The sequence below is a fragment of the Sminthopsis crassicaudata genome, chromosome 2 (genome assembly GCF_048593235.1).
Source record: "Sminthopsis crassicaudata isolate SCR6 chromosome 2, ASM4859323v1, whole genome shotgun sequence".
NCBI classification, from domain to species: domain Eukaryota; kingdom Metazoa; phylum Chordata; class Mammalia; order Dasyuromorphia; family Dasyuridae; genus Sminthopsis; species Sminthopsis crassicaudata.
In genome coordinates this window covers 640,860,103-640,879,106 of record NC_133618.1, presented here as the reverse complement: position 1 = coordinate 640,879,106, position 19,004 = coordinate 640,860,103, and the positions used below count along the sequence as shown (strand labels likewise).

At 41.7% G+C, this 19,004-nt stretch overlaps 1 protein-coding gene across 10 annotated transcripts in view; it reads right to left on the bottom strand.

The window, feature by feature from the left end:
• The window catches only part of JMJD1C (jumonji domain containing 1C), a 175,019-nt gene that overhangs the window by 41,601 nt on the left and 114,414 nt on the right, over positions 1-19,004 (bottom strand). For 9 of the 10 annotated variants that reach the window (XM_074296616.1, XM_074296619.1, XM_074296617.1 and 6 more), the window contains one exon: positions 15,506-15,598. The gene's annotated coding sequence lies outside the window, so the exon portion shown is untranslated. Of the gene's footprint in view, positions 1-15,505; positions 15,599-18,671; positions 18,976-19,004 lie in introns of those variants that run through there. The other variant, XM_074296621.1, reaches the window with a different exon arrangement.

Here is a 19,004-nt window from a genome sequence, read left to right as displayed (position 1 = left end):
TGTTGTTTTCCAATTCAGCCATGTGAGCAATCTAGCACTTAAGATTCAGGTTGTAGACATCACTACTCCCCTTGGTTCCAAATCCCCCCTGGCTCTAGCTTTCCCCACTGCTATCATGTTCTCTGACTCTAGGTTATACTTTCCTATAACTTAAAAGATCATTATCTTGTGTGGCTATCTTGCTCTGGTAGTTGGGAAATAATAAGATGAAGGCATTAAATGTGGAGAAGATACAGGAACAGGGAAAACTCTTCAGAAACTGCTTACTCTCAAATTTCATGCAGCAAAATTGTTTCAAAATGCTATCAAAGCTTGCATTTATATATAAGGTGCCATTAGGACAAACTCAGAGGACTACATATATCATCCTGTCCATTTCAGCCCAGTCTTCCATTAAGTTCAATGTCTCTCCCAGCTGATTCTCCCCTTTTTATTCCTTGGAAGATGGCAGAAATGATGCTGCATGCTACAGGGTTGGGAACAAAGGCCAAAACTTTTGAGTGCCACCAGAATGATCAGTTTCACACACTACTTCATTTCCCTAGGCCTGTTTCTTCATTAATATAATTGGCAGGATTGGATTAGATTATGTATAATGTTGCTTAAATCTAGTAAGAAAATAAAGATGAATGAGTTTTCTTTTCTAACAATAAGTCATACTGGACAGAATAAACGCATGGTGGGTGCTTAGAAGATTTTGTGCACTTCTGAAATGCTATAAAAGCTGTGTCAGACTGTGCAGTGAGTTAAACTGCGCAGCCATTCCCCAGACAATGAATTGTGGACCTGCAGGTCAAATTCCATCATCTAAGGAGGCTAGAATGGGCTCAAGACATAAAGATTGGCTTAATTATTCACACTAGTGTATATGAATGAAGAATCAATGTTCTAGACTACAATATTCAGTCAGAAAGACAACTCACAGAATCGGTTCATCATTACATACACCGGTGTTTATTTTGTATAAAATGATCTGAGGAAAAAACAGGCTGGACTGACTCTGAAACAACTGCTTACTGATTTCAATGACCTCCAAGTTCCAATCTGAAAGGATCTATTTTAGTGATGATATTCTCTTGACAATGCAACTTAACCCAGAACAGAGTCTTGAGAGACAAGAACAATGGGAAAGGATAATTCGGATGACGCCTCTTTCAGCAAAGGAGACTATAGACTGTTCAAAACAGGAAAGGGGAAAAGGGAGAAAGCCCATATCTAGGAGAGGATGGTCAACATCAAATGTAGTAGACAGGACAAGGAGAACTGAAGAAATTTTATCAATCGGCAAATAAGAGATGATAAGGTTGAAGAAGAAAGTTAAAGTTAAGGCCCAAAGGGAATAGAGAGTAAGCATTTATCTAGTGCCTACTATGTGCCAGGCACTGTGCAAAGTGTGATGTAATTTACAAATACTGTCATCTCACTTGATCCCTACAACAAATCTCTGGGTTAAATAGTAGTATTATCCTCACTTTACAATTGAGGAAACTGAGGTAAAAAGGTGAAGTGACTTGCCCAGGATCACAAAGTAAATATCTGAAGCTGGACTTGAACCCAGATGGTCCTGGTTCCAGGCCCAGTGGCCTATCCACTGCCCACCTCCTGCCATATCATAACATGTGATAGAGTTGTAAGAAAAACCAGAGGGCAAAGGCTTGGGGAGCTAGAGAGGAAAGAGAAAGGACCACTGTGTAAGGGCAGAAGGGAATCTTGTGGAGTGGCCGGCTGGCCTCAGAAAAAGCTGGCTTCACTTTGGGGCACAAAAGTAGGGTCTGGAGAGTGTCAGCTGGGCACCTGAGATAGGAAAGCAACTTGTCTAGGAGAATGAAACCATTCTTGGATCTGAATCCAACTTTTTTGACACTCCATTACTAGTTCTCTCTCTATTATTCATACATTATGTCAACATAATCAATAGGATATAGTATAACGAGAAAGCAACTCCTCAAAATTATTATTGTTTTATCCCTAAATCAACAGATTACTAGGTTAAATTAAATTACAAAGTTAGATCACTAATATTAATAACAATGTTGTGAAAAGCTTTTAAGTGTAATATGCTACTATTATTAGCACATTTAAGTAATTATTACTATGATTCCCCTAAATGAAAATGATTTTGTGCTTTACAATAGAAAACTCACAATTTTCTGTATCCAAATTCAAATTCAAAAACAAAAACAAAAACAAAAAACCCAAAAACATTCTCCAATGCCTTTTCCTCAAAACCATTTCTCAGTCACTCCTCTTGTGCAAATAATTGAACCAAGGAAAAGAATCTCACTTAAAATCTCACTGTCAACTAACAATCTAGAATAGAGGAGGACTTATCCCTTTAATTATTGCAGGTGATGGCCTTAAGGGGCTGGAAGGTAAGACTATGTCCACTCTAAGCTAATGGGAATTTCTTTCTCCTCTTTCAAAATAGCATTTTCAACGTGTCACTTTACAAACTACTCTTTTCCCTTTCTAAAAAAAAGTGGAACTCCAAAGGAAAATAATTGTGATTTTCTTGAAAAATTGAAAATGTTTATAACCAATTTGATGCAATAGAGAAATATCTATGCTGGGGGGCGGGGGAGGAACAGTGGCAGGATGCAAAGGCAAAGCCCACAATAGGCCCCATCACCAGGCTAGCAAAGTCAAACCATCATCAGTAAAGAGCCAAGGCAAAAGGATCAGGACATATGAGGGGCTGAGGGGGGGAATGGCACAAAGGGTTTTTTTGTTTTGTTTTGTTTTGTTTTGTTTTTTTAAAGAAAGACATTTTAACTTGCCCAGAAACAAAGGGCTGAATGGGTTCCATCAATAACATAAAAGAACCACTGTGCCTCCAGGTCTGACCACCCCTCAGTTGCCATAGGGGCACCATTAACTGTATTATGTCCCCAAAGCAGGAACACAGTCCAAGGCTTGGCCCTGCGCTCTCCCCATCCTGCTCTTTTTTCTCCCTAAGGTGCCATTACCACCTCAATCCAGATGACTCTTAGATCTAGGAATGGAGCTTGATCTCTTGCTTCATTCAGTCCAGCATCCACCAGACTCAGAACAGGAGGTCAGTTAGGCATTTCAAATTCCACACATCCAACTAAGAACTCTCTCTCTTTTCCTCTAAACCCTCGCCCCTTCCTGAATGTCCCAAGTTGGCCCAAGGCATCATCTCTCTTCCAACCACACAAGCAAACCAGCCCAGAGTCCAATTCTTCAAATCCTTTCATCAGAATTGGGGGCCAAACCATGAGGATTCCATCCCTATAACACCTCCTGCCTCTATCACTGCTTCTCTAACCATATAACCACTCTTCAATTTTGGCCTGCGCTTATCATCTCTGAACTTCAGCTACTGAAAATCCTTCCTAATTTGGTCTCCTTTTCTTCCTTCTCTAGTCTACTCTCCTCAACTTGTAAGGAGTCCTTTACCTAATTACAGGTACAATCATGTAACACCTCCGTTTCTAAACTCTGTTTCTGATTCTAGAGATAAAACACCTCTGCTTGGCACACAAAGCCTTTTCCAACTGGCTCCAACCTATCTTTTCAGGATCTATGACACCTTCCTTCCCTTCAGAAACTCTTCAACATTGCCAACTTGGCATTCTCATTGTACCTCATATACATTCTATCTCTTGGTTATGTGTGTTGTTTCCTCTCCCCCACTCCTCCCATTCTGTAACCTTGATGTGATAATTATGAATCCTAGTTTGTTTCAAAGTTCAAATTAAAGATCACTTCTTGACACCCCATTCAACTTTCAGAACCTCTCTCTGCAAGTGATTGTTTGGGGACCTGTGCCTGTTTTTATACTTCTCTGTAATAACATTTCCATAAAGGTCTCTACAGGACATCTGGTGGTGGTGGTGGTGGTGGTGGTGGTAGTGTGTGTGTGTGTGAGACAGTGACAGAGAAAGACACACACACAAGGCTGATTACAGGGTTTACAATTTACAGTTCCTCCATCTTACCTTAAAGCCTCCTCTGTCCTCCCTCCCACTCCAGTCTCTTCCTTAGCAGATACAGCCAGGGGACAGAAGGGAATGGGGAACCCTAAGTGGGGAGGAAGCCAGAGGGGGGAGTGAGAAAGTCCAGCCCTCTGATCCAGCCCCACAGACCTCCTAGCTGTGTGGCCCCAGGCAGGTCTAACCTTAGAAAGAACAGGTGAGACAACATTTGTAAAGCACTTAAGCAACACCAGCTGCAATGCTGATCTGGTTCAGGAAACCTGAAGTGGGCTTTCAAGAAACAGAAGGACTTCAGGGGGGGAGGGGGGATTCATGGGCTTCTCCATTCCACTTGTGGCAGGTGGGATGGATGAAGGCACAGGAGGAAGAGGGGGCACTTGAAAGAAGTCTTGAACAGACCATCTGGCTTACAGCATTAAGGCAGTGAAGGCCATTACCAGTATATAAGATCGGCCCAGATCAAGTGAAACCATCTTGTGGAGGCCCACGAATGCCAGGCCAAGGATTCAAGACCTCATTCTATAAGCAAAGCGGAACTACGTTGGGATGGGAATGTCCTGAGAACTGTGTGCAAGTGGGTTAGAGGGACTGGACGGGGCCCAAGTACACCTGGGGAAAGGGGCCAATTCAGATGAGAGAGAATGAAGCTTTGCAGAGTGGGTACAGATAGCAAAGGTTCCCCAGTCCAAACCTTTCGTCCTTTCTGATTTCTCAAACAAAGGCTCCCCTCACTTTGCTCATGACTAGGAATTCAATTGAGTAACATGAAAAGGAGACAGATTACTCCTCAGGGCAGACCCTCAGCTCTACTTCCTGACTAGACCTTCTTCACCTCAGGACTGAACTAACAATGAGGATGACAATAAAAACTGACATTTACAAGCAGCTTTAGGCTGATGGCACTTTACCTGCATGATCTCATTTGATCTTTGCAAAAACTCCATGATGTGTTAGAAGAATCAAACTTCTTACAGATGAGCTAACTGGGCAAGGCCTATGACTTGGCTAGTGTCAGCGAGGTCAGGCTGGGCAGCCTTTCCTCTTGGTCCTTTCAAGCATTATCCAAGTGCCTTCTCGCTGCTAATTCCAGGGAGCTTTTCTCAATTATCTCTCAGCAGCTTCAGATACTGATGTGCTCTTTCTCTCCTGCTCCATCCCCACAGACACTGCTCTCAGCGGATCCTCCTTTCCCTCATTCTGTGGCGGTGGGGTTTGCCATCTCCCTGGCCCCTTGTTCCCACAAGGTGGGCCTCTCACAGCTCTCTCTTAATCCTGTCCCCTCACCCTCACTTCACCATCATCAGTGCACACAGGTTCAATTTTCCCCAGATTCCTACAGCGATAGCTCCCAAAAACATCTGGGACCCTAAGTCCTACTCCCTGTCCTGAGCTCTATGCTCACACAACCAGGGCTCTCTCCTACTTCCTGCCACCCAGGCTCGCTTCCCCAAAGTCTCCCACAATTCCCTTCTCCCTCATTCCTGACATCTTTCGCTTGTGAGCTATGTATCTCTTGCCACACTGTCTGGATGCCAGGCTGCAGCACTACTTCAGGCTCTTGTGAACTATCTCCTGTATAAACTACTCACAAACCTCCTGAACAGGAAGCTAATCTGCACAGCCTACTCTGTGGTGGCTGAAAGCTCACATTGCTCCAGAGACTTCGGATGAACCAAGTCCATAGCACACCCTCAGGTGCAGGCTCTACACCCAGCTGGCTGTGTGGTTCTCTCAGAGCACGGGGTTTTCTGGTGCAAAAAGCTTTTTGCAAGAGTTTCTAGGTTTTCTGGGATACAAACTACTGGGTCTGGCTCTGTGATTTCAGTGCCTCAGAAACCTCCAGGTCAGGAAACTCTCAAATGCAGGTCAGCACTTTCTCAGCAAAGTCTAGCCTTTGAAAGGAGCCTAGACCCGGCCTCCTTGAACTTTGCCCACTCAACCTCTTTTTGCCCCAGAGATCGGTTATGTGACCTGGTTATACAGGCACACAAATCAAACATTTAGCAACACCATGTCATCATTTCACGATGCCCACCTTCAGTTAGAGATGTGCTGTGTCCAGGGCAACAGCTCTCTATCCCCAGCCCAAACTGCTTCTCAAATCCTTCCAGTGTAACTGCTGTTTGGCTGCAGGGCCCTAAATATCCCAACAGGAACAAGCAAGACCTGTTCCACAGCACTCACTAGGTGCCAGCACTGGGCCGAGTGCTTCACAGACAGTATCTCATTTGACCCACACCTTATCCAGAACCAATGGTTCAAAATTCTAATTCATCAAGATCTCTCCAGAAATTCCCAGTGGCCTTGGATAAGTGGCAGGCACAAGACAGGAGATAAAGCGGTGGCCCTGGGGGCAGCATGGTCTTAGTCCAAACTGGCTCTCAGACCCTGCGGACTCTGCTGACACCAGACAAGCCACCAGCTGGCCAAGCCTTAATGTTTCTCCTCTGGATAATCTGGATCATCACAGTGGCTGTCTCAGAAGGTTACTGTCATGATGAAATGAGGTCATGTTGTAAAGTACTTGGTAAACTTGAATAAGAGGCAATATGGGCCAGTTATTGCCTAGTTTACTCTGGACAAATCATTTAAAGCTGTCCGAGTCTAAGTTTCTAGACTTATGAGATGAGGGAATTAAATAAGAGACTTTTAAGGAATCTAATTTGTTAGTCTGATCTTACCATCTATCATCATTCATTAAAACATTCTAAGGATTGTGTAGCCCTTTATCTCTTCATTTTTCCCCACAAAAATAGATTTAATTAACATTTCTTGTTAAATGCTTTGCTAAAACCCAAGTAAGCTAGATTTTAGTCCCCTGTTTTAGGAGGAATTCAATAATTTTATACCCTTCTGGTCTGATGTGAATTAGAGTCCTTCCTGTAACCACATTCACTTCAAATGACCTCCCCTATAACTTATCTGGTATAAATCCAAGAGGTAGTACGGCATTATGGGAGGAATACTAAGGCACACAGGCAAAGCATTGACTTCTCTGAGCTTCAAGTTTCCTCATAAGTGAAATGAGGATAATAACACATGGACACTCACTCACACGCTCTCTCTCTCTCTTTCTCTGTCTCCTAGTGTCAGATTTAGAGTCAAGTCCTTTATAAACCTTAAGGTTTTATATAAATGTCAACCATCTTATCAGCTGCTAACTGTTAATGCCAATTATATGAATTCAGAGAGCCAGATGGAATCTTTGAAGAGGACTAGCCAAAGTCCCTTATTTTCCAGATGTGGATTTGCCCAAGGACCCAGAGGTATGAAGTGTCCAAGGTGAGAATAGGATATAGGCCCGAGGACTCCAAAGAGACTCTTTGTTTAATGACACCTGTGTCCTCCACAAATGAATCCACAAAGAATGGACTCTAAAGACCCCAACATTCCTGTCAGTGAGATAAGACTCAGTTGTGAGATTGCGAAGAGAAGCTGCACGGTGATGTCCTGACATATCAAAACCTGCCCTATGTTTTTTGGTTTATTTTTGTTTCTTAGAACATTTCCCTCCCAGGATTTACATAAATACATGTGGTATTAGTTTGAATATAAATGTCATTTGCCTCCCAAATTGACTTACCTAATAATGTGGCCTATCACTGGTATTTTTTTCTTGTGTAACTGCACACTTTTTATTTTTAAAGATTATGTAATACCTAGAGTAGTTCTTCAATGAAAAGTTTCATTATGAACCTGAACTTTATTAAAGGAATAGAATAAGAAACATAGCAGCTTTTGAAAGTCAAAAGAGGTCTACTTTTCTTCTTTTTAATAGTAAAATTAATGGAGATAGTAATTTGTTATCAGGAACTAAACTAAGGTGTTTAAGTGGGTAGGTGTATGTATGTATGTATGTATATATGGTGGCAAGTCTAATCCTAACTTTGTCAACCAGACTGTGACAGTTTAAACTTTTTTTTTTTTTTTTTTTTTTTTTTTTTTTTTTTTTTTTTTTTAAGTAGTACTTAGAACAATCTATTGATTTGCAAACATATATTATTCTGGGTGTAAAATAGGGAACACCTTTAAAAATAGGTAATGGTGAAATCCACCAAGAAATGAGATTTATTTTCTTGAATTAAAAACAAACAAACAAACAAACAAAGGAGGTACTCCTACTAATTTCTGAAAATACTGTCCTTAATCAAGATAGAAAAGAATGGTAGGAAGGACTACTTATTTTTCAAACAATATTCTGCTGAATGACATACAGAGGCACTTTTTATGTAACTCTTCAGTATATTTTGGCCAAATTTATTTGGGAATCCTCTGAAATTTTGAAGAAAATTTCAATGTGTTTAAGGTAAGACCACAGATTTAGAGCTGTGAGGAATCTGAAGATTGTATACAGGCTGAACTCGTCAATTTACAAGAGAAATTTGAGATGCAAGAGATCCATGACTTGTCTAAGTTCACACAGAAGAGTAGCCACCAGTAGGCTGGCCAATCTATTCATTAGACAAGAAACAACCTTGTGAGCGATAATGTGAGTTGGAATCCAAAGCCAAGGGTCACCAAGGGTCCATCCTTCATGCTGACCTCCTGATTTCACTCCTGCTCTCTGCAGAGCTCTCCCCACACACGTAAGTCTGGTGCTCTCCTGCTGGTGGGACTGACTGTGTCCCCACGCAGCTGGTCCGGGGATTTCTCCTTCTCTACCCTGTACAAATGCCCTACTGTGCCCTCCCACAGCCACTTGTCAGCTCTGTGGGGATGCCTCTCAGATACTGGGCAGGCACAGTGCCTGAACACAGCAGACACTACGTCACTACTTGCAGATAGAGGCGTGTGTGTCTGGTGCGCACGTAAAACAAGTCCCTAGAGGAGCAGCACCAGGACTGCTGCTGTGCCCTCCCTCAGGGTCCAGGGAACTTCCAGCTGAGGCCGTTCCTGCCTTTCCTCCACTGAGACACCAAGAGCTGATGCATAAAGGCAGCAGGTACTTTAACTGACCTCCAGAATGTAGGAGACAGGGAACAGGCTTAGTTCCCGGTGCCTTCTATTTCTGCCCTGATTACTGTTACATACATATGTACATTCAGAAGATCACCGAGGGGCCTAGAGTCAGGAGACTTTTTCATGACTTCAGATCCATCCTCAGACCCTTACTAGTACTGATCCTGGGCAAATCATTTCACCCTATTTGCCTCAGTTTCCTCACTGGAAAAGAAGCTGGAGGAGAAAATGGCAGACCACTACAGTTATCTGCCAAGAAAACCCCAAACAGGGTCAACTAAGAATTGAAGACTGCTGAAAGCTCTCCTCTTTCATATCCTGCTCTCATCTATTTCTGGAGCTCCAGTCCCACATTACCAATGACTACTGGAACAGCTTCATCTGTCCAAAATGGATTTCCCTTCTCCCCAAGCTCTCCAGAAACCCCCATTTTCACACATCCAGGCTCACAACCTTAGAGGCTTCCCAGACTGTTCAATCTCCCTTCAATATCACACTCATTTCTCTTCTTCCTCCAACAATCACCACACCAGGGGCACAATGGAAAAAGCACTAGCTACTAGCCACGGGAGAAGAATTCAAATCTCATTTCTGACTCTTAATGTTTGCAAGCTTGGACAAATCAATTTGCTTAGTTTGATGGAAATAGTCCAAGCTCTGGAGTTGGGGCCCTTGGGTTTAAGATCCTATTTTTGTTATCCACTACTTGTGGGTTATGTAGGGTGTGCAGTATAGACAAGATCAGGACTTTAACCTGGGATCTGAGAGAGACCCTGGGGAAAAAAAAAGTCTGATAACCATATTTCCTTTATAATTATACACATAACCACACAAAAATTTAATGCAATTAAAAACCACTCTGAGAAGGGGTCCATAAGATAGAGAAAAGGAAAAAAAAAGGTTAAAAACCCTTGGGTTCACTGACCTCTAAATTCTAAATCTATTATCCTGGGAACCCTCCAGACCCAAGTTACATCATCTGTGTGACGATGGCACAGGACTAGAGGCCTTGGAGCCCTACCAAGTCCCCTAAGAGGGGGACTTTACTTTGTCTCATCCTCTAAGTTCCATGACATGACAGGCCTCCCTATTTCAGGCTTTCATGGCTTCTCCCCTAGATTACTCTGAGAGGCCACGGGCTCTCTCTGCCTCCAGTCTTTCTCCACTCCAGTCTTCCACAATAAATTGCCAAAAATATATCTTTGACCGTTCAATGGCTCCCCAGTGCCTCTAGAAAATTCAAATGTTCAGTTTCCTATTTAAAGGAACGTCCAGTTTGAATATGATTTTCCTTTCAAAACCAATTTCATCTCACTGCCCCCGTGGTCAATTGTGCAAACAAGCTGGCTAACTCAATGCTGACAAACTTTCAAACTCGATTTAAGCTTAGGCACTCTGGGCTATGGGAAGCCTTTGCTGACCTCAACTCTAAATGCTCAGTGCCCTCTTCCTTCTCAATTTATCTTCTTATCACTTCTTTGGACACACGCATCTTAGCTGAGTGCATGGTTGGACAGTGTTGAAGACTAGTGAAACTACTTTGGAAGCAATCAGGTGTGGGAGCTGGACTTGGGAAGACCCAAGTTTCAATTTGACTTCAGATGTATACTAGATGTATAAGTAATTTAACTTCTGCTTGCCTCAGTTTTCTCATCTCCAAAAGAAGGATAAGATCGTCTACCTTGCAAGGTTGTTGCTCAGGTCAAATGAGATAATTATTGTAAAGTACTTAGCAGAGTGCCTCAGTGAGCACTATATAAACATAGCCATTATTATGGCTAGAGTAGCAGGTCTGGGGTCAGGCTGACTCCTCTTCCTGAGTTCAAATCCAGCCTTAGATTGGGTGACCTGGGGCAAGTTACTTCACCCTGTCTGCCTCAGTCTCCTCTAATTTGTAAAATGGGCAGGAGAAGGAAATGGCCAACCAATCCAGTATCTGCCAAGGAAACCCCAAACTGAACAACAACAAATAGTAAAATTGTTTAGCTCAAACTCTGAAAACATCATTTGAAGATTTATGTAATCCACATAGTCAATTCCAAAGGTTTCATTGCCTCAAACTTGAAAGACGGCATTATCAGCTTAAGACCTTGACTTTGGAAGTTGGACCCAGATAAATATCTGACTCACTCGAGGTATATCCACTTGGCCCAGACAACTACTATACTTTTTTTTTTGCCTCAACTTTCTAGAAATCTTATTCCAACCAAATGCAGAGAAAACAGAATAAAACATTACAAAATCATTAAGACAACAGAAGAAATGGATGGTCTCCCTTTCTTTGGTATTAATCCCAACTCTAGCGTCTTGAAAGGCAGCAACTAGAGTTCATTATGATTCACCACCCTAAAAGTAGTATTTAAATAGTTCCAGGAGTTGTGATACTGATTCTAGGAATTAAAACTCACCAAACAACTGGAACCTATGAATGTTGGAAAAATCTCGCAAAATCTGTAATATTTATACTTTGCAACAAAGATTCTGTGCCCTGTGTTCTGTGTCTGACAGGTTCTAAATTATGATCACTATTAGATTCTAAACAAGCCAGACCAATGCAGTTTAACAGCTCAACTGCCCTCAACTTTCAGGTTAAGAAGTAATCTCTTACATTTCCTTTAATATAAAAACCAATCTCTCTAAGGTCTAAGTATAAATTTGGCAACCGGTTGGAAAACACAGCAGAAGATTTTAAGAAAAGCTCTCTAAAAACACCTTTCCATTCTATTATCACTTTTCGTAAAACAAAATGGAAAACCTAGGTCTAAATGGTTGACATTTTTGACCTGTATTTCCATGAAAAACACAACCAGATAATCCAAAGTTAAATTATTATTTTTCAAAAACTGGTTAAAAAAGTAGTCTTCCTTCTGACCTTCCTCCCCCCCCCTTCCCTCCCTGACCAGTTGAAAAACACTGGAGTTCCCTCCTACTCAGTACTTTTCCCTTCCCCCACTACTTCAAAGAAGCAGTCAGTGCTGCCAGCTAGAATCAGGAAAACTAAAAGGAGGAAGTAGGAATTTATATGCCCACAGAAAACAGAGCATGGCGGGCTATTTCAAAGTAACCTAATTAATATGTTTCAGTACCACAGGGTCTCAAGAAAGGTGGTTTAATTTTATTTCCATTCAATATATGTCCTTCTAATGGTAGTTTCTGTCCACTCCTCAGTCTAAAAACTGAATGAATCAACTATTTTAACTCAACCAGACATATCTTTCATATGGAGAAGTCTCTAAGACAGAACTAATCGAGGCAGGAGTCAAACTAGTGACCTTAAGGTGGTCAGTACGAAAACCAGAAGAATCATTTCTTCTTACTGGGCAATAAAACAAGATCTGTTACAAAGGATCTTAACAGGTTCAAAATAAATTATTAGTGATATTTACCATGTATCTGAAATATAATCGTTAAATGGCACTCAATTGTAAACAGAATAACAAAGTCATTTTAACTCACTAGAACTTTTTGGACACTTCCTCATACCAGAAAATAACTAGCATGGGCATACAATGCTTGAAGTTTTGTAAAGGGCTTTACATTAATTATCTCATTTGAACCTCCTAACAAAGTGAGGTGCTCTGATCCCCACTTTACAGATGGGGAAAATGAGGCTGAGAATAACTTGCCTAGGTTCATCCTGCTAATAAATCAATTAGGCAAAATGGGAACTCAAGGCCTTTCTAATCCTGCATTCTTTCCATCACACCACTCATCTGAGTACCCCACAGACTTCCATATAAATATGGAAGCTGGACTTGGCCTCAAAAAGGACATTGAACCATGGTTCCAATATGAATATGGCTGCTTTTTAAGAAGCCACATGAATAAGACACACACAGCAATGGTAAGACCCATGCTGGTATGTGACCAAGTAGAATCATCAGTCAGCAAGAAAGTTTAGGATAGGGAGAAGATGGCATGGGCTGTCCTGGGGCAAACAACAAGTGGTGACCGGGAGACAGGGTAGCCTCACAATGCCAGGAGACAACCAAAAGGCCTCCAGCAGCCTGGACAGCAGGCTTTTTTAACATGGAAAAATTAACACACAAAATGGAAATGGAAGCCTGGATGGGCAGTCACCTGTATCTTCAGAAGGAACTCTTTAATCAATAAAATTCAACTGAGTACTTAAAAAAAAAAAAACAACCCCAAACCAGAAATAAATAAGGGAAACTTCTAACTTATCACTTTCTTAAATAAGTCAAAACTTTCTTTTAACCACATGAAGCTGCCCTAAGGTCGAAATGTTAAGACACTTTACCACAATCCATGCCAGTAACAGCTGCATGTTTAAGATGCCAAAGAATTTATTAAATGTAATATTTGGACAAGTGGTGAGAACAATATTCTGGGATAAAACTACACATACCACTTGGATCCTAGAAATTGTTCCTTTACATAGTAGCCTGTTACATCTTATTTGGACGGATCTCAGAAAAGATGTATCATTTCAAATGTGACTATTTGCTGAGAGACATAAAGTTGTGTTCTATTTAATGTTGGAAATTTTTAAACAGTCCTTACATTTTGGGATGTGTTTCCCTATGTACTTTAAGTATAACAAGTCTAGGTAAATAGTACGATGATTAGAGAGCCTCAGAAGGTATTTTAGAAGTATTACTTTGGCTGTGTATTAATACTTTTATTCACTTCCAAAATATGGCCACCACCTTGCACCAGAGGATTGTTTAAAAACCTTCTGTAAACCAGTAAGTGCTATATAAACTTGAATTATATTAACAGAATAGCTTCTCTTGTTTTAATCTGATTTTCAAAAAACCTGAATGTAAACACTGAAACACAGCAGATGCAAGGGCATCTTTCACTTCTAAAAACTTCACAAATTACAAAATTACAATAGAAGAACACGGTACAACAAAATGTAAGTACTAGTTGACTAGCTCATTCAGAATATCAATTCTTATCACAAGAGAAATAAAGAATGGTTAAAAGATTAAGTGAGTCAGTCCTCTTTTCAGGGAAGTCCAGAGGCTGACACTGACGTATGTAGATTGGCAGGGTGGTTGAAATAATTTATAAAACAGACAAATACTTAGACCTTCAACATCACATAAAAGAGACTTTGGCTCTTGTGCTTTTGAGAAAACAAGCAAACAAAAGACCAAAAAACCCAAAAATGACCCATCTAGAGTAGAAGGTGAACCTAATTTTAAAAATGTAAAAAGGGGAGAGCTTAGTGCTTTCTTTTATCAGTATCACAATCATACATAAAAGGCCACCTGGCAAGACCTCATTTTCAGATCATTTTCTTTACTTATTTCACTTCCCCTCAAATCATTCTCAAGATGAGAACCCTTCAAAGGTCCAACTTTAAAGTAACTATATTTCACTGTTGGAAGAGAAACATTTACCAAGAACTATGAAAAGTTAAAAAAACGACATCTGAAAGGTTCCTCCCCCATTCATTCAACACTGCCTCCAGCCTTTGTGTGGTTTTATGGGTATATTTCAGTAACACCCAAATAGCAAAAGAAAACTAGCTTTTTACTGAACTCTTCAAGGGAAGAATGGGAAAAATACATACTTTAAGTGAGACTTCAAAATAGGAAATAACATGTGTACAGAGGGAACCATTCATTTATTTGTAGAGAATGAATTAACAACAAACAGAAGTATTTCACTAATCTAATTCCCAAGGTATTAAGTGGCTTTATAAACAACAAAAGTACCATCCAGTAAGTCCAGATACCCAGGCATTTAATCATAAGCAATCATGTGATCACATCATGAAATCAATTATCTGGTGAGCAGGAGTTTTGACACCTGAGTTGAGTTTTTCAAAATCCTTCCAGTAAAATAATTATTCTTCCTCTAATTGCGTACAATGAAAATACTGAGGATTATTTTAATTTTTAAGTTTTTAAAATGAAAGATATCAATGTCATCAGACAACATAAATGATAATACATCTGCAGATGAACTGATAAGTATATTAAGAATAGTTAATGTTTATTCAGGGTTATTTTTCCAGAAAATGGAAATGTCAATCGACCCTTTCATAGACTTTTGGTAGGAACTTTACCATAAAACCAAAGCCGACAAAACAGAGAATTGGAATTATTTTTAGAACCATAAGGCAAAAAATGTAGAGGAATAAAAAACAAAAACAAACCATTACTTACAGGTTTGTATATAGGTTATTTCCAGGAGTATTATACAAACACAAAAGCTTCCAAAAAACTTTTCTAATTAAAAATTACAGATTAGGAAGCTATAAACAATTTGGGAATGCTTCCTAAGTACAGATTTGAAATCAGAGGCAGAAGCAATTAATTATTTATGCTAATCAAAGATAATTTCAAAACAAAAGCTTCTGTGTTTTAAAGTTCATAGTGTGTATATGAAACGATCCACTTAACTGTGTACCACTTGATGAGTGACATTTAGTAACCTCTCCAAATTCTTCAAAAGCCAAGGTTCAAGAGACAATCACAAAGTATATGTAATATCCAACCTGTACTTTCCAAGAACTGACTGATCATAAACATAAACCATAGAGAATCTGACTTTCTCATATCCTAAGATACTAAGGCATACTAGTTACTAAAGTCATCTTGATTCCTTACCTGATAGGGCAAAAAGTCGATATCTTCAGTTAACAAAATCTACTCATCCACAAAGAATTCTACTGAAGTAGTAGAACTTTGTCCAGCAAAGGCCTATTGGGGTGTGGGGAGAGAAAGAAAGAATACGTGTAAACAGAACAGATTATCTAAATTTTATATCCAAAATGGTAGCAAACAGTAGAAGTACAATTTGATAACTTCATTATCACTGTAGCCTACGGAACATCAGCTTATTATATTAACGGATACAACTTCAACCAATGTTTTACAAACATTTCTGGCTTATTTACACCAATAATCATCCAAAGGCTCTCTAATGGACAGGATGCAAAAGGCTTCAAACTCCCCACCCCCCTCCCAACCCAAAGTGAATTCCAGATGCATCCATAAAGAGGGGGGAGGTGGAGAGGAAATGGAGAATAAGGAAAGGAAGGGAAAAGAGAACATTTAACACCCATTGCATTACATTTCCTTTTCTCCACTCTTTCGAAAAATAAAACTGAAGTACTTTGATTTTTTCCAAGTAAGAATATTTGTTTCCCTGGGTTAGCAGGGATAGGAGTAAAATTTTAAGGCAGACTTGAGTTGTTTTATTTGGACATTATTATAAATATATAAAAAAGCAGGTGGGAAGATGTTTTCCTACTCTTTTTAAGAAGCATCTAGCTCAGTTCAGGAGCAATGAATTTGGGGGTAAAGCTGAAAACTCCTTTCTTTTTTCCCATCAAAAACCCTCTGAAGATGTTCTAGAATTATAAAAATGGTATTGTCAGTCGACCCTCTCATAGACTTTTGATAGACACCAAAACCGCCAAAACAGAGAATTGGAAAGGAGAAACACTCCCCATTTTTAATTAATTTAAGTCATATGGAGAAATCTTTTGGGAAATTATTCTGGGAACAAATCATGCAGTGAAACACTTCTACCTCTCTATGTCACAAGTGAGATATACCTCAAGGTACAAAGCCATTTGTCCTTTCTCAGTTTTTTTAAGGCAGTTTTTCTCCAGTTTTTGACAGAAAAATTAGGGGGAAAGTACCTCTGACCTAAACGCATAACCAATAAAGTGATACTGGGGAGAATTGGTTTCAAAATGACAGGCTACGGTTTTAATTCTGACTAGCACTTGGGGTAATCACTAACAATTAAAAAATCCTTTTTGAAACCTTCGGTTGTTCTCAGAATAAGTATTGGCATTAAGGCAACCCTAACCTTTAAGGTCCACCAAACAGGAGGAGACATTTTTATTTGATCTCATGGATAAAATCTGTACTGTTCAAAACACTTGAATGCAAAGGAAATGCAAGCTTAACAAGTTAGCTGTGTCCTAGAAAACTATGAAATACAAATGAGAAAGTATCTTGCCATATTGTTAATGCTTGGATAATTCTAAAAAAAAGATCCTCAGAATCTCTCAAATGTTTTGGACAATGTCATTTTACCAGTGTCCTGAGCAAACTCAGCTGATTTTTTAAAATCAATATCAAAAAGGGAACAGACACTCCATCCTTGTGCCCAGAACTCTGCTCCAGACTCAGGGATGTCAAAGCAGGAGTCTCCTTCCATGGTCTTCAGGGAGGTCCAGGCAGCATGTTCTCTTTGCCCACCACCAAGCTTCAGCAAACATGCTTCTGAAGCATTTCTTGCCTTTCCACATACTCCCCCCCCCCAAGTTGTTAAATTTGTACTAACAAATCCAGGTGTGTTCTTAGGAGACATCTTAAACTCCAAAGGTCTATTTGCTCCATAAATAGCACATTATTGGGTCAAATGTGAACATAAATGTTCACAAGGACATATCAAGTGACTAAAGTTTATATATTATAATCTATATGAATAGAATTGAAAGGCAGGAGGTGGGAAGCAACATTAAATTCCCCACTTTATCTTTCCAAGCCCCAGTGCTCCCCTCTTTAGCTGCATAAGTAATATAGGTGGTTTACGTTTTCCCCAGGGACCTAATCTTTTTCTAATCTGAAAAACATTCTGCAACAACACATGACACTCTCTCTGAGCAGAAACTTCTATGGATCATGTTCAATAAGCAGCAATCCTAGGTAACGGCACAAGTTAAATCACTGTCACTTATAGACACACTAGGAAAAAAGTTTTATCTCCACATAATAATTCTCAAGCTATGCCGTAATTGGAAACAATTGTAAAATAGAAATCCCTCAAATTTTTGCGACTGCCACTAATGGCCAATCTACTCGTTCATCGTTAAAAATAGCAGACTAGTCAGATGCACTATCTTTCACAAATGGGATGCTATAAAAAACAAAGTTCGGAAACTGTTTAAATACAACTTGTTTGCAAATAAACACTTCTAATGTGCTTACTAACCTTCTTGTTAAATAAGCATCTCAACATTAAAAAAAAAAAAAATAGAAATTCTAAAACTTCCTGACAGCGCTTAGCAAGCCTGCAGTGCAGGCAACAAGAACGGAAACGAAACGCATTCTGCTGGGAATGAATGGGAACCACCAAGGCAAGCCCCCAAGTCTAACCCCAGAGTCCGCTTCCGAGTCGGGCTCCAGAGCCGCTCCGACGGCTCCCGGCTGCACACGAGAAGCGAGCAGCGCCCCCAGAAGAGCCCAAGCGGCTGCTCAGGATGCCCGAACAACTCGCCGGCAGGCACCGGTTCGCGGATCCGGGGGCCCGGGCGCGCGTGCCAAGACACCAGGAATCGGCCACGCACGGACTTCTCCCTCTCGTCCGCGCGGGGCTGCCCTGGGACGCCCGTGGTCTGGGAGCCGCACAAGAAACGCTCGGGCCCCCCAGTCCTGACCGGGAGTGCCCCAGTGGGGGAGCGCCCCGGCCGCCGCATCCTGTCAAGGCTCCACCGCTCCACATTCCATTCACATGAGAAAAAGCAGAACCGACGAGGCCCACGGGGAGCCCCCCCACCCGGCAGGAGGCCGGCCACTCAACGTAACCGGAAATACCCCGAGTTCCCCCAGGCCCCGGGGCCCCAGAGTTCAGAGACCGCGGCCCGGGGGTCCGAGTGAACAAAGGCCAAGAGCACGGCCTTGGGTCCCGTCCGGCTGCCCCAGGGTTGGTCCGTCCCTCCAGGCTCTCCCCGAGAGTCTGACCGTCTCTTGACAAAGAAGGTGCCGGGAGCGGACAGGGGCCGGGGTTGGGGGGAGAGAGGGAGGAAGGAAGTACCTTGTTCTCCGGGGGCGGGGGGGATCGGCAGCCCGAGCCCCCCCCCCCCGAAGTGCCCGCCCAAGGCCAAGGCCAGGGGGCCGGCCGCTGCCCGTCGGCTCACTCGCCTTTTGCGGTCCGCTCGGGCGGCTCGGGGGGCGGCGGCGGCGGCATCCTCGGCGGGGTCAGGCGGGCGCCTGGGTCAGAGTCGCTTACATAAGCAGGGAGGTCGTCGGGGCGCGGGGAGCAGACATCCGCCGCTCCGGGGGTTGGGAGGGAGATCGGGCTAGCGGAGGGCAGCGCAGGCGGCCGGGGGGAAGCGAGGGCAGGGGAGCTGGAGCTCAGGGAGGCGGC